Source organism: Lissotriton helveticus, chromosome 1_1 (genome assembly GCF_964261635.1).
Source record: "Lissotriton helveticus chromosome 1_1, aLisHel1.1, whole genome shotgun sequence".
Classification (NCBI taxonomy): Eukaryota; Metazoa; Chordata; class Amphibia; order Caudata; family Salamandridae; genus Lissotriton; species Lissotriton helveticus.
In genome coordinates this window covers 1,866,866,792-1,866,880,042 of record NC_136057.1, presented here as the reverse complement: position 1 = coordinate 1,866,880,042, position 13,251 = coordinate 1,866,866,792, and positions in this window count along the sequence as shown.

The window sequence follows — 13,251 nt, the reverse complement described above, 5'->3', positions numbered from 1 at the left end:
CTACGCATATGAGACAGCCAGCTTTCTACAAAGGACTTGCGGCTCCCTTGTGAGACATCCAGCACGCTACCAATAACCATCATACCTGTGAGACAGGCGACTGACATGCTGTACTTCCAGCATGCATTTGAAACAACCAGTTCTCCCTATGACTATTTCACATATGAGATCTACTTGCTTGCTTTTGGCACAATACTTCTAATCCACACAGAAACAAGCAGACAATGCACACACAAAAGCATTTCACGCATTTCTTTAAAACTACCTCCTGAGTGTGTCCAGATTCTCTTCCTCTCTGAGCTTGCTTTCTCGCTCACAATCAAACATACACAGAAGCAGGCAAACGTGACACACACTCTCTCTCCTTCTCAGTCTCGCTCCCAAAAAGGTTCACTTGGGATTGTCACAGCAAGCACAGTGTGAATGTGATTGACAGAGAACGGCCTTAATGGGCCCTTCTCTATCAAACACAGCAGGGCGTTAAAATTCCAAACAGGGACACCCCTTGCATAATGCACATGAGCTGCTGCTGAATGGTTCAGCAGTTACTCACTTATCTACGAGCTAGAGAGGCGCTTTGGCTGTCAGAGTCCCGTACAGATCTGCTCCACTCTGACTCCCTCAAGCTCCGCAGCACTAGCACCAATTAGGTTACCTTCAGAGTACCGGTACTCTCCTTAACAGTGGAGAAGTGCCCGTACTCTGATCGGTAAAACTAAGAAGTGCCGGTACTCAGTACCGGTGAGTACCGGCCCATTAAAGCACTGCTTACAGGCTGACTAGCACTGATTCTGGACCAGGGTCCAACCCTCCTCAACGTCCTGGCGATCCGATGAAGGACGGTCCCTTTGGATTCCAACCAGTACTAGGCTTCATAGGTGGATTGGAAAAGAAGTGCATTATCACCATCCAAGACTCAAAGTTTAGCTGGAAAAATCAATGTGCACCTGATCCCCACTGACAAAGTTTAAGTTTCACCCTACATTTTTGTACGTCAAACACATAGTTTGGGAATATTGTAACTATCTGGTTCTCTACCGGTTATGGGCCTTTGGTGCGCGCAATCTGTAGGATGTTATGGCCGGGTCGGTACCCGGTTCCACTGAAAAGAAGGTGGATGTTTTGCCCCCTAGGATGGTTTGCGTTAGCCATTGTTCCAGGTATAAATCCATGCTAGGCCCCTCAATCTTCTCGGGAAGGATCATATCCGAATGTTATTCAGGCGTGAAACTTCCCTCTTTGTCCTCAGGTTTGTTTCAGGAGGTCCACCTTTTGGTGCAGGGCTGCAAGTTTAGTCTGTGTGTCTGATACAGCAGGCTGCATCTCCATTACTTTCGCATCATGTGTGGACATTCTCGCTTTTAGTTTGTTGTGCTGCTCACACATATGACCCATGTCAATAATCAAAGTGTCTAATTTTGGTTCTTGCTGCTGTGCACCCGCAAACCTTGCACAGCAGCAAGAAGCTGCAAATTTAGCATTAGTGGTCAGTATGGAGGTTCATACCTGTCGGGGCTGTCCCCGCTTCGGACATGGAGGGGGTTTATTGGCTTTCACCTGTTTTAGAGCCTTTAGGGATCATCATCATGATGTCAAGAGTGCTGAGATTGTTGCGCTGGAGAGTGTGCATGGTGTCCCCCATCACCTTGTAACAGCACTACCCAAAGTCAGCTCCCTCTATCTGTCCCCACAAAGGCACTCTCCCTGTGGGGGCCTTCCCCAGAACAGTGCACCCAGACCTACCAAGCAGCAGCTCATTGTTTTCCCAGTCACCACCTTCAGGCTGGGCCAGATACGGCACAACAGTTCTCTCTCCAAGGAGATATCCAGGAGAAACCGCAGCAAGAGAAGAGCAGGAGGGATAGAAGGAGCGGAACTGCTATTTGTGGCCCACAGGCCTTCTGTGCTAGTCCAATAGTGTGGGAGGTCCCCCCCCTCGATCAAACAGGGGGCACTGTTGTTCATCAATGATGCCCTCAAATGTGCCAATGAGGGGTTGTCTCCGTTGTAGCGGCTTCTCTGGGGTCTTATGCACCTGTTTTGCAGCGCTACAAACCCCATTTAGGATTGCTTTCTGGTGTAAACCCTTGTTCCCCATGCCTAGAGGCCTCTGTACTGCGGGCCCCATCATGCACTCAATGCAACATACACTCCAAATCCCACTCAGTGCCACATAATTACACGCCACATAATTACACAGCACTCAATGCAACATACACCAAATACCACTCAGTGTCACATAATTACACTCAATCAATCATGCCATTTGTATAGCGCACTACTCACCCGGGAGGGTCTCAGGGCGCTTGGGGGGAGGGGTATGCTACTGCTCGAACAGCCAGGTCTTGGGTTGTTTCCTGAAGGCGAGATGGTCCTGGGTCAGCCGAAGGTGGATGGGGAGGGAGTTCCAAGTCTTGGCAGCCAGGTAAGAGAAGGATCTTCCTCCGGCGGTGGCTCTTCGGATGCGTGGTACGGCTGCGAGGGCGAGGCTGGTGGACCGTAGCTGGCGGGTGGGCGTGTAGGAGGTCAGGTGGTCGTTGAGGTACTTAGGGCCCAGGTCGTGGAGAGACTTGTGTGCGTGGGTGAGGAACCGGAACGTGATCCTCTTGTCGACGGGGAGCCAGTGCAGGTTCCTCAGGTGGCTGGAGATGTGGCTGCGTCGGGGGACATCCAGGATGAGTCGGGCGGAGGCGTTCTGGATGCGCTGGAGTCTTTTCTGTAGCTTGGCTGTGGTTCCGGCGTAGAGGGCGTTTCCCTAGTCCAGTCGGCTGGTGAAGAGTGCCTGGGTGACAGTCTTCCTGGTCTCGGTCGGGATCCAGCGGAAGATCTTGCGAAGCATACGCAGGGTGTTGAAGCACGATGAGGAGACGGCGTTGACTTGTCTGGTCATCGAGAGGGAGGGTTCCAGGATGAAGCCCAGGTTGCGTGCGTGGTCGGTTGGCTTGGGTGCGGTGCCCAGGGCTGGGGGCCACCAGGAGTCGTCCCAGGCGGAGGGCGAAGATCCCAGGATGAGGACTTCCGTCTTGTCCGAGTTCAGTTTCAGGCGGCTGTCCTTCATCCACTCGGCGACATCTTTCATCCCTTCGTGTAGGCAGGTTCTGGCGGTGTCGGGGTCTCTGGTGAGGGAGAGGATCAGCTGGGTGTCGTCGGCGTAAGAGATGATGTTGAGGTTGTGCTGGCGTGCGATGGCTGCGAGAGGTTTCATGTAGATGTTGAAAAGGGTGGGGCTGAGTGAAGATCCTTGCGGGACGCCGCAGATGACTTCGGTGGCCTCGGAGCGAAACGGGGGGAGGCGGACTCTTTGTGTTCTTCCGGCGAGGAACGAGATGATCCACTCCAGTGCCTTCTCTTGGATACCGATGTTGCTGAGGCGCTGGACTAGGGTGCGGTGGCAGACCGTGTCGAACGGAGCGGAGAGGTCCAGGAGGATGAGGGCCACTGTTTCCCCCTTGTCGAGCAGGGTCCGGATGTCGTCGGTGGCTGCGATGAGGGCGGTCTCGGTGCTGTGGTTGGCTCTGAAGCCGGACTGCGAGGGGTCGAGGGATCCGTTCGTCTCGAGGAAGGCGGTCAGCTGTCTGTTGACGATCTTCTCGATGACTTTAGCAGGAAAAGGGAGGAGTGAGATGGGGCGGAAGTTTTTGAGATCGGTGGGGTCCGCTGTAGGTTTCTTCAGGAGGGCGCTGATCTCGGCGTGCTTCCAGCTCTCCGGGAATGTGGCGGTGTTGAAGGAGGCGTTGATGATGTTCCGGAGTTGGGGTGCGATGGTGGAGTCGGCCTTGTTGAAGACGTGGTGTGGGCAGGGGTCGGTCGGTGATCCGGAGTGGACGGTGTTCATCGTGCGGGCTGTGTCTTCGGTGGTCACCGTGGTCCAGGTGCGAAGGGTGGCGGTGGGGGGCATTGGTTCGACGGTTGGGTGCGTGGGTGGGGCGCCGAAGCTGTTGTGGATGTCGGCGATCTTGCGGTGGAAGAACGAGGCGAGGGAGTCGCAGAGGTCTTGTGACACTGCGCTCAATGCAACATACACTTCAAATACCACTCAGTGCCACATAATTACACACCACACAAATACACTCTACTGAATACAACATACTCTCCAAATCCCTCTCAGTGCCACATAATTACACAGCACTCAATACAACATACACTCCAAATACCACTCAGTGCCACATAATTACACTCCACATAATTACACAGCACTCAATGCAACATACACTCCAAATCATACTCATTGCCACATAATTACACGCCACATAATTACACAGCACTCAATGCAACATACACTCCAAATCCCACTCAGTGCCACATAAGTTCACGTCACATAATTACACTGCACTCAATGCAACATACATTCCAAATACCACTCAGTGCCACATAATTACACTGCACTCAATGGAACATACACTCGACTTCCTTGCCTCAATCTCTTTGTGACTTGACACCGGTGTTTGAGACGTATGTCGTTAGTCTATACTTTTAAATAAACTACAACAGTGCCCATTTCTTGTTTTTCTCTCCACTTGGACTCTTTATTTTCAGATTGGAGTTTTTCAACAGTCGGCTTGCAAATTTGGTGTTTTTGTTCCTGTATTTTGTTATTTATCGCTCTGGTCAGTCTCCTTATTTCACATTGAGGTGAGTTCTCCTTGTTAGTAATCCTTGTCTATATTCTTCCGCGGGGGGAACATCCTTTACAACGAAACGTTTACCACGCAGTGCTGTTACAACGAAAACCTTTACAACGCATTACACTGGGGGGCGCTCTAGGATAGGGAATAGTTTTAATTTACTATCCAACACCTTCCCTAGTGTCCACGGGGAGTGGAGTTGGAATAGTAAATTAAACTATTCACTATCCAGCACCCCCAAGTGTAATGCGTTGGAAAGGTTTGCGTTGTAATACTTGCGTTGTAACAGCATGCGTGGTAAAAGCATGCGTTGTAACGTCATACATCCCTTCCGCGGTAGTGCTTGATTAGACGAGCCTTTAGTGAAGCTCCTTCAGATCTAGGGCTGGTATTAGGTGAACTGTGTTTTGTGTTTATTGTTTCTTCTCAAATTGTCTGTTATTGTTTGAGTATTTCCCCCTATTGCGTCTTAATTTTCTTCTTCAGTCTATTCCGCCTGTGGTTTTTTAACTCTATAGGTACTTACTAGGTTCGTTGTATATAACGTTTTTGGTGCAATCCACTGTCTCTGGTTCAGGTTGAGTCTAATTCTAGTGCTGGTAATTTATGATTTAATTGCTGCAATGACACTTTTTTGACTGTGTAATATGCTGATGTTCAACCTTGAATGATTTAAAATAATATTTGTTTTATCTATGAATTATTTTACATGTTATTACTTTGTACTTGGCAGGTCCCCTTGCTACCTTGGTCCGTTTGACACGGCCTTGTCATGCCCTGAAGAAGGGGGTTTCCAAATTGAGGGATAGTACACCGAAATGCGCGTCGGTGCTTTTAAGAGACCCCCCCACCCTTGTTCTTCTGATTCTTCTGATATTGATGAAATGTCGCTATTTTGAAGACATCTAAATATTATACTATGTATAAAACATTACATTTGTACATTGTTTTTTTGTAAATTGATTACCTTTTGTGTGGGGCCATTGTGTTTGTTTATTTACTTTCTTTCACATACAAGTGCGATGTATGTATTTGTGGTACAAATTTATGACTTGACTTGTGGTGCGGTATGAATCTGGTTTGAGTGTGTGTTGTGATTGATGGCTTGTTAATGAGACCTCCTTTATGGGTTCTAACCTTTTTGCTTATTTAATTAAAAATTGCTTTTTGTTATTTTTTAATGATATTTATTAATTGTCATTATTATGTTCTATTGGGACTGTTTCCTTTTTTTCTTTTTTGCTTAAAAGAAAAACTACAAATAAAATTAAATAACTGAGATTTTCTATGACTCTTTACATTTCTCTTTTTCTGGTCCAGTCATAGTGTCATTATTTGAAGAGATGATACATGTACATATTTAATCATATAGGTAGAGATACTTTTTTCTGTGAGGCTATTAGTATCAGCGACATGTTGCTGATCCTGCATTTGCTGAGTACCCTGTGTATCAGTGGTATCAAGGGGAAAAGCATATGCAAATGTCTTTAGCGCATTCCCTTATGACCGATGGTCTGGTTGTCTGGATGCGAAGTTTTGGCATTTTGCATTTTGGTGTGTTGCAAATAGGTCTATTTGCGGTGCACCCCACTTGTGGAATACTCTCTGTATTTCCTGTTGGTTGGTCTCTCATTCGTGGGATGCTGACATCTGGCTGCTGAGTCTGTCTGCTTCCACATTGTCCTTCCCCAGGAGATGTATTGCTAGTAGGTCTATCTTTAGTGGTATGGCCCATGTCCACATTTTCTGTGCTAGCCCTGATAGTGCTACTGATTGTGTTCCTCCTTGTTTGTTGATATAGAACATAGTCGTGGTGTTGTCTGTTTGGATCAACACCCTGTTCCCGTACAGCTCCTTCTGAAAGGCTTTTAAGGCTAGGAACACGGGGGCATATTATCAACAACTAGCGATATTTATCTCTAATTAAGCTTAGCGAAATTTTTTATCGCCGCGCATCGCCGGATTTTATCGCAAAGATAACGTGCTATTAGCAACGTTTATCTCCAAAGCGATAAAATATCCGGCAATAGGGGCGAAATGGGTGAATATCGCTGGTAATTCAGCGATATTCAGGCATTATTGCTAATAGGGACTTAAAGCTGAATATCCACCTCCCATTGGATATACGGGCTAAGAAGTGGTCTGATCAGGCGTTAGGATTTGGCGATATTCGCGCTTAGAGCAAATATTTTAATCGCTACGCCTGCGTTGATGATAGCGATGTTAGAGACTGCTTTCAGTCGCTAACAGGTTGGGTACGCCCACTTTGCATGTCATTAGCGATGAATATTGCTGACAGGCAAAGCGGGCCCCAAATCGCTCGCTATCACCTAAAAGCTGTCGCTAACTGATGTTAGCGACAGCTTGCTAATAGGGCGATGAAATTATCGCCGCTTTGCGGCCAAAAATGGCGATAATTTAATTTTGCCTGCCTTGGTAATATGCCCCACGGTCTTTAGTTCCAGGAAGTTGATGTGCTTGACCGTATCCTGCTGCCACCATAGCCCTCTCACCTTCAGTTTGTCCATGTGCATGCCCCACCCCAGCTGGGAGGCATCCGTTATGATGGTCACTGTTGGAGTTGGTTGTGTAAATGGTTTCCCCCTGTGATATGTTTTCCTTGTTCCACCACACTATTTCCTGGTGCACTGCGTGTGTGACAACCACTAGATCTTCCCAACTCCCTGTTGCCTGTGACCATTGCTGCTGTATCCATTCCTGGAATGGTCTCATGAGTAGCCGAATATTTTGGACTAGGTGAATGCATGACACCATCATTCCCATCAGCTTGCTCACTGGCAGAACTTGCCCCTTGCAGTAATGACGTGTTTCCTTCAGTATCACCAGTATTCTCTTCCTGTTGGGGAACACTTTGGCCTATATGGTGTCGATCTCTGCCTCTAAGAATTTCTTGATTTGCTCCGGTTCTGTTGACAATTTTTCCCAATGTATTGAGAAACCCAGTTGTGTCAGTGTCCGTATGACTTGCTGGATGTGTTGCTTGCATTGGCTGTACGAACTTGCCTTTACAAGCCAGTCATCAAGATAGGGGTATACTTGTATTCCTTGCCTTCGTATGTGGGCCGAAACAGCTGCTAGGCATTTTGTGAACACCCCTGGTGCGGATTTGAGTCCGAATGCCAGTACTGTGAACTGGAAGTGACTTTGGTTGTTCACAAACCTCAGTAGACATTTGTGCTTGTGGTTAATGGGGATGTGTAAGTACGCGTCCTTTAAATCTATAGTTGCCATGGAATCCCCTTGTTGTATTTGTGGGATTACCTCTTGTAGGGAAGTCATTTTGAACCTTTGAGTCTTCTTTATGAATGTGTTCAAGAACCTTAGATCTAGGATAAGTCTTAGTGTTTCGTCCACCTTTGGCACAAGGAAGTAATTTGAGTAGACCCCTTTGTTCCTCGGGTTGTGTGGCACTATCTTTATTGCCTCCTTGCTGAGTAGTTCCTACGCCTCTAGTCGCAAGAGTTCCTTCGCAGAGTGTGCCGTGCTTCTTGGTTTTCTGTTTGGAGGTTGTTTCTCTAGCTCTATACCGTATCCGTATTGTATGATGTTTAGTATCCATTTGTCTGTTCCACTCCTGGATGAAGTCTCTTATTCTGCCCCCTATTGGTGTTGTGTGTTCGAGGTACTGTTTGTCGTGGAAAGTCCGGTTGCAGCTTTTTCCTATGTCCTTGTGCCCACCCCGAAGTGTTGCTAGGGTGGGTGTTAGCTTCCGGTGAAGTCACTTGGGGGGAGGCTGCTGGCCTCCTCTTCGTGTCTGACCACGTCCGTTTGTGCGGCCTCGAAAGTACTGTCCCGGGGCTGGTACTGCCAGTTCTGCTGCTGCTGTCCCTGCTGCCGCTGGCCTTGGTTGTTCCCTTGATAGCCTTGCTGAAACGTTTGGTGTGATGTGGTAGGCACGTTGCCCCTCCTACACCTGGTCTTCTTGTTGGTGTACCCAGTCTCATCCCTCTGAACTACAGCGCTCCCATGGACCTTGCTGTCTCGCTGTCCTTCTTGAGCTGCATTAACTTGTCGTCAACTGGTGTGCCAAACAGTTGCTCCCCATTAAAAGGTGTGTTCAGGATGTTGCTTTGCACCTCAGGCTTGAATCCAGAAATTCTGAGCCATGCATGTCTCCTCTCTGTCACTCCGATCATCATTAGTCTGCTGGACGTCTCGGCAGCATCCAGGGCCGATTTCAAGCATGTGTGCGCCATGCTTTTGCCCTCTTCTACCAAGTGAGCCACTCTTTGTTGGTACTGGTCTCGTAGATGCTTTAGGAGTTGCCCCCACCTCCTCCCAGTGCTGGTATGCATGCCTGTTGATCAGGGTGTTGGAGTTAGCGATGCACCACTGGATTACTGCATTTCTCTCTACCTTTCTCTCTGTGAGATCCATCATTCTACTCTCCTTGTCTGGAGGTGGTCTGGCATTAGTGGGTACATTGGCCCTTTTCCTAGCCGTTGCTGTGATTATGGAATCAGCTGGTACCGACCCTTGAAAAGAAAAAAAGACTACAATTTCGGACCCAACAACTAGATGGCGGAATAATGCACAGCATAGTGAATCTAGAAAGATTCATGCTGCAAAACAAGTGGTGCACAGGACTATGGCCAGGCAGTTAGCATAAACAGGGTGTCACCAGCAACATCACATTCCTAGAGTTGTTCCCCATTGTAGTGGCCCTGGTGGTCTGGAGGCAAAAATTGAGGGACATGAAGCTGACGCTATGGTCCGATAACAAAGGAGTGGTGCAAGCGAACAACAGAGGCACAGCCCGGTGTCCTGACACATTAAAGCTAATGCGTCGCTTGGTTAAACTACAGTTGGAGGCGAACATAGAGCTGAAGGCACGCCATGTACCTGGGGTGGAGAACGTAGTGGCGGATGCTCTTTCCCACGCGCAGATGAGCAGATTCAGGGAGCTGGCACCAAAGGCGGCGAGAGATTTGACACCCTTCCCAGAGGACTTATGGTCTCTTGCAGGTCGGACTTGTCGATCCTAGTGAACAAGACCTTTACCCCCGACGCGGCCAAGCACTACAAGAAATACGCAGAGACAGTGATGCAAATAGGGCATATCCAGACACTGGGCGAAGCAGGCAAGACAAAGGGGTTTGTGGAACAATTAATTCAGTGGGCATTTACGAACAGAAGGTCTAGGTACAGGGCCAAGGCCCACCTGTCAGCAGTAGCACACTTCTCCAAGTTAATCATGGGACAGGATCCCACTGCCTCCTAAGCCGCAATGAAGGGTGTGAATGACTCGGAAGGGGTAAAAGATGATAACCGGGCCCATAGACTTTAACAGACTGGCTTTACTCATGGATGCACTTGGGGAAATAGCAAAGAATACATATGAACTGAACCTGTTCAAAGCAGCCATTGCAACTGCATTCTTTGGGGCATTTAGGGTTAGCGAGCTAGTGGCCCCAGCTAGGACAGGCCCAGCGGGGCTCGGCCTACAACCAGCCGATGTCAGGTCCGGAGTGGCAGAGGTAGGATTACTGCTGAGAAGGTCAAAACCTGATCAGGCAAGTAATGGGACAGTAGTAAAACTGGAATGCATCAGGGACCCAAAATACTGCGCAGTATGCTGCTGTCTAACCTACATGGCATCATGTCCGGCAGGGGAGGGCCACCTATTGAGAGATGGGAACCTCCTAAGTAAATTCCAGTGCTCTGCAGTGATCCGCCAGGCCCTGGGTAGAGCGGACCTCCCGCTGGCCTTCTTTGGCTCTCATTCATTTAGGATTGGGACGGCGACCACCACAGCACGGGATGACCGAGGCGGGGATCAAGGCCATCGGCAGGTGGAGTCTAAGACTTACATGAGAAGCCAGCTGATGTAGGCAAGCCCAGCAGCACGGAGAGGGAGCATGCGGGAAGCATGACCACAGGAACACGTGGTTGCCTACCATGCACCTGACTGTGATTATTGCCCCTGGAGGTGAGCGGCGCCTCCGGCTGGTATGGGTGGTGGGTCACTCATGTGTTTCCCGGATGAATTTGTGGTGGCAGCAAGGAGGCCACAGGCAGCGAGGCGGGCCGGCTAACACTTGCGTCCGATGGTGGGGTTGCCAGGGGATGAGATGGGACCAACTTCTAGCGGTGCTTGCGAAATTACAGGCAGACCTTGCCTGGCACCCAGACGTGTTGTTAATTCATCTGGGTGAGAATGACTTTGCACGGCTGGGGATGAAAAAGCTACTCCTCGCCATCCAGGCAGAGTTACCAGAAGTGGTGCTTCAGGAGCACCACCATAAGCCATTTCTATTTATTATATGTAAAAAGTCAGCGTTCAAGACAGGATTTTCAAACAGTAATGACGTAATCACAATCAGCTTTCACCATAAGTAAATAGGTTTCAATTTCCATTCAGTTACAAATAAGACAGTTTTGGTATAATGAGCCTTTAGACAAATCAGCCCTCCTTGTTAATTGTATTATAGACAGACGGGAAGTGGATCCTGTTGAAGCAGTTGAAGATTAGCGAGAAACCAGCCGACACATGTTTCATTCCACCTTGAAAGTTTTCAAGCCCACAATGAATAACGTGTACAAATCAATATCCAGCAAGTCTTATATCATAAATGTGCATGTCTTAAGAAAGTGCATCCCACGAACGAGTAAAGGAAATTGATGGTGACTCAATGTCCACAGACAAAAAACCTACAAAGTGAGTCATAACAAAAAAAAGTTCAAGTGATAGAAAAATTGTGGGAATGGAAATAGGAAAGTTATGGTGGATTTCCGATACAAGTACTTAGCCATTATAATCCTTGTGCTCCCAAAAATGTAAGATTTTAGAGTCAAATGTGAGGTGAAAAGTCCCCAGCATGATGACGTGTGATCTTTATATAAATATGTGCCATATAGTAGGTTTATGATTAAACACCTTAGGGTGTGCTACAAGAAAGTTTCAAAAATTTAGGACATATGTCTTGGAGCAATGCTGCCTACGCAATATACAGCTTCACGAAGTAGAGGTAGTGCACCGTTGGAGTGCGAGACACTATGTACATTTTTAGAATTTTGGAAAAGAGGATATTAAATTGAGGAGCCAGTCTTAACATTACATTATTGTTCCGGACTATGGTGAAAGTGTAAGATGAATTAAGTCCTGGAACAGTCGTGTATCGGGGATATTTATTTTTAAATAATTTTTATTGCAGATATTCAGTACAGAAGTTTTATCCCAGAATTAACACCTCTTAGCTCTTCCATTCTTCTGTCTCCAATCATTTCTGTACACAGCCTGTAGGCCCACAACCCGGAGGTCGGGCAGCGATAAATAGAAGAATTCTCGAGGCCTGGTAAGGTGTATCAGGTGTAATCCTCTCTCTTGGAAATGTGCTCATCTGCTTTTCTCCTTCTCCCCTCTATGAAACCTCCCAACATTTATTAACTGTCCCCAACGTCCCATCCCTCCCCCCCTCCCAAATGTCCACCACCTACTCAGAAGTTCTTGCCACTGTCTCAGCTATGGGTTCAATCAGGAGTCAGTGTCTAGTGTCTACCTAGGCTTGCGATGTCCCCGGTGTGTCGCGGGAGCCGTCCTCGTCCAGGTCAACCTCATCCTCCTGTATTGTGCTATCTCTTAGGGCTTGAACCAATGCCTCCCAAGCCGCCGCCGTGTCCAATGCTCTATCATTCGATTTACGGGAGCCGTCTGGTACCGGTGCGTACTGTCACATGCGGCCCATCTCAAGAACTCATTGACCCATCTCCTGTGTGTGGGACCTACTCTCGCCTTCCAATGTCGTGTGATTTCTCTTTTAGCTATGATCAGGCCCATGTCTATTTTATTTTTGGGCGTGTGCGGGAACCAGTGTAGTAGGCATACTGCTATATCGTATTGCAGTGTCCTATCCATCACCTCAGTTAAAGTATCGCCTATCGCTTGCCAGTATTCCCGAAGGCCAGGGCAGGACCATAACATATGTTCCAACTCCGCTCCTTCCAAAGCGCATCTCGGGCATGCCGCATTGGCTGCTCCAAAATACTTCTTGATTTTGCCCGGGGTCATATAAGCCCTATGTAGCACGTAAAAGTGGATCTGCTGAATTAAAGTGCGCATTTCTCGTGCTATTTCTAGCTCGTCTCACTAACCGGGCCCAAGTCGTCTCAGGGATCTCCCTGTTAAGGTCCGTTTCCCATTTGGCCTTTAGCATCGTCAGCGGCGGCAGGTATACCCGGAGCATTCTGGAGTACAAGCATGTTACTGCCTTATAGGTTCCGGCTGCCATCATGGTGTACTGACAGGCCATGGTCGTCGTTGGTTCCGCAAGTCCTCCCTTCCAGTGCGTCTGGATGGCCCTAGTCACCGCAGCATGCAGTAGGTACTCCCCTCTAGGCAGCCCAAATTTCTCCTGCAACTCCTGATACTGGACAAGCGCCCCGTCCTCGTAGAGGTTGCCAAACACTTGTATTCCTGCGTCCTCCCAACTCTGCAACTGCGACCAATCTCCTCCATGGGGGAGTGCTGTTAGCATTGCCAGGGGTATCTCTGGGGCATATGGGTGTTGCACCCCCGCGCGACACTGGGATCGGTTCCAGCAGAGCCTGAACGTCCGTTCCTCGGGTCTCAGATCCATAAGAGCGATCCTCTGCTGCAAAGCGATAT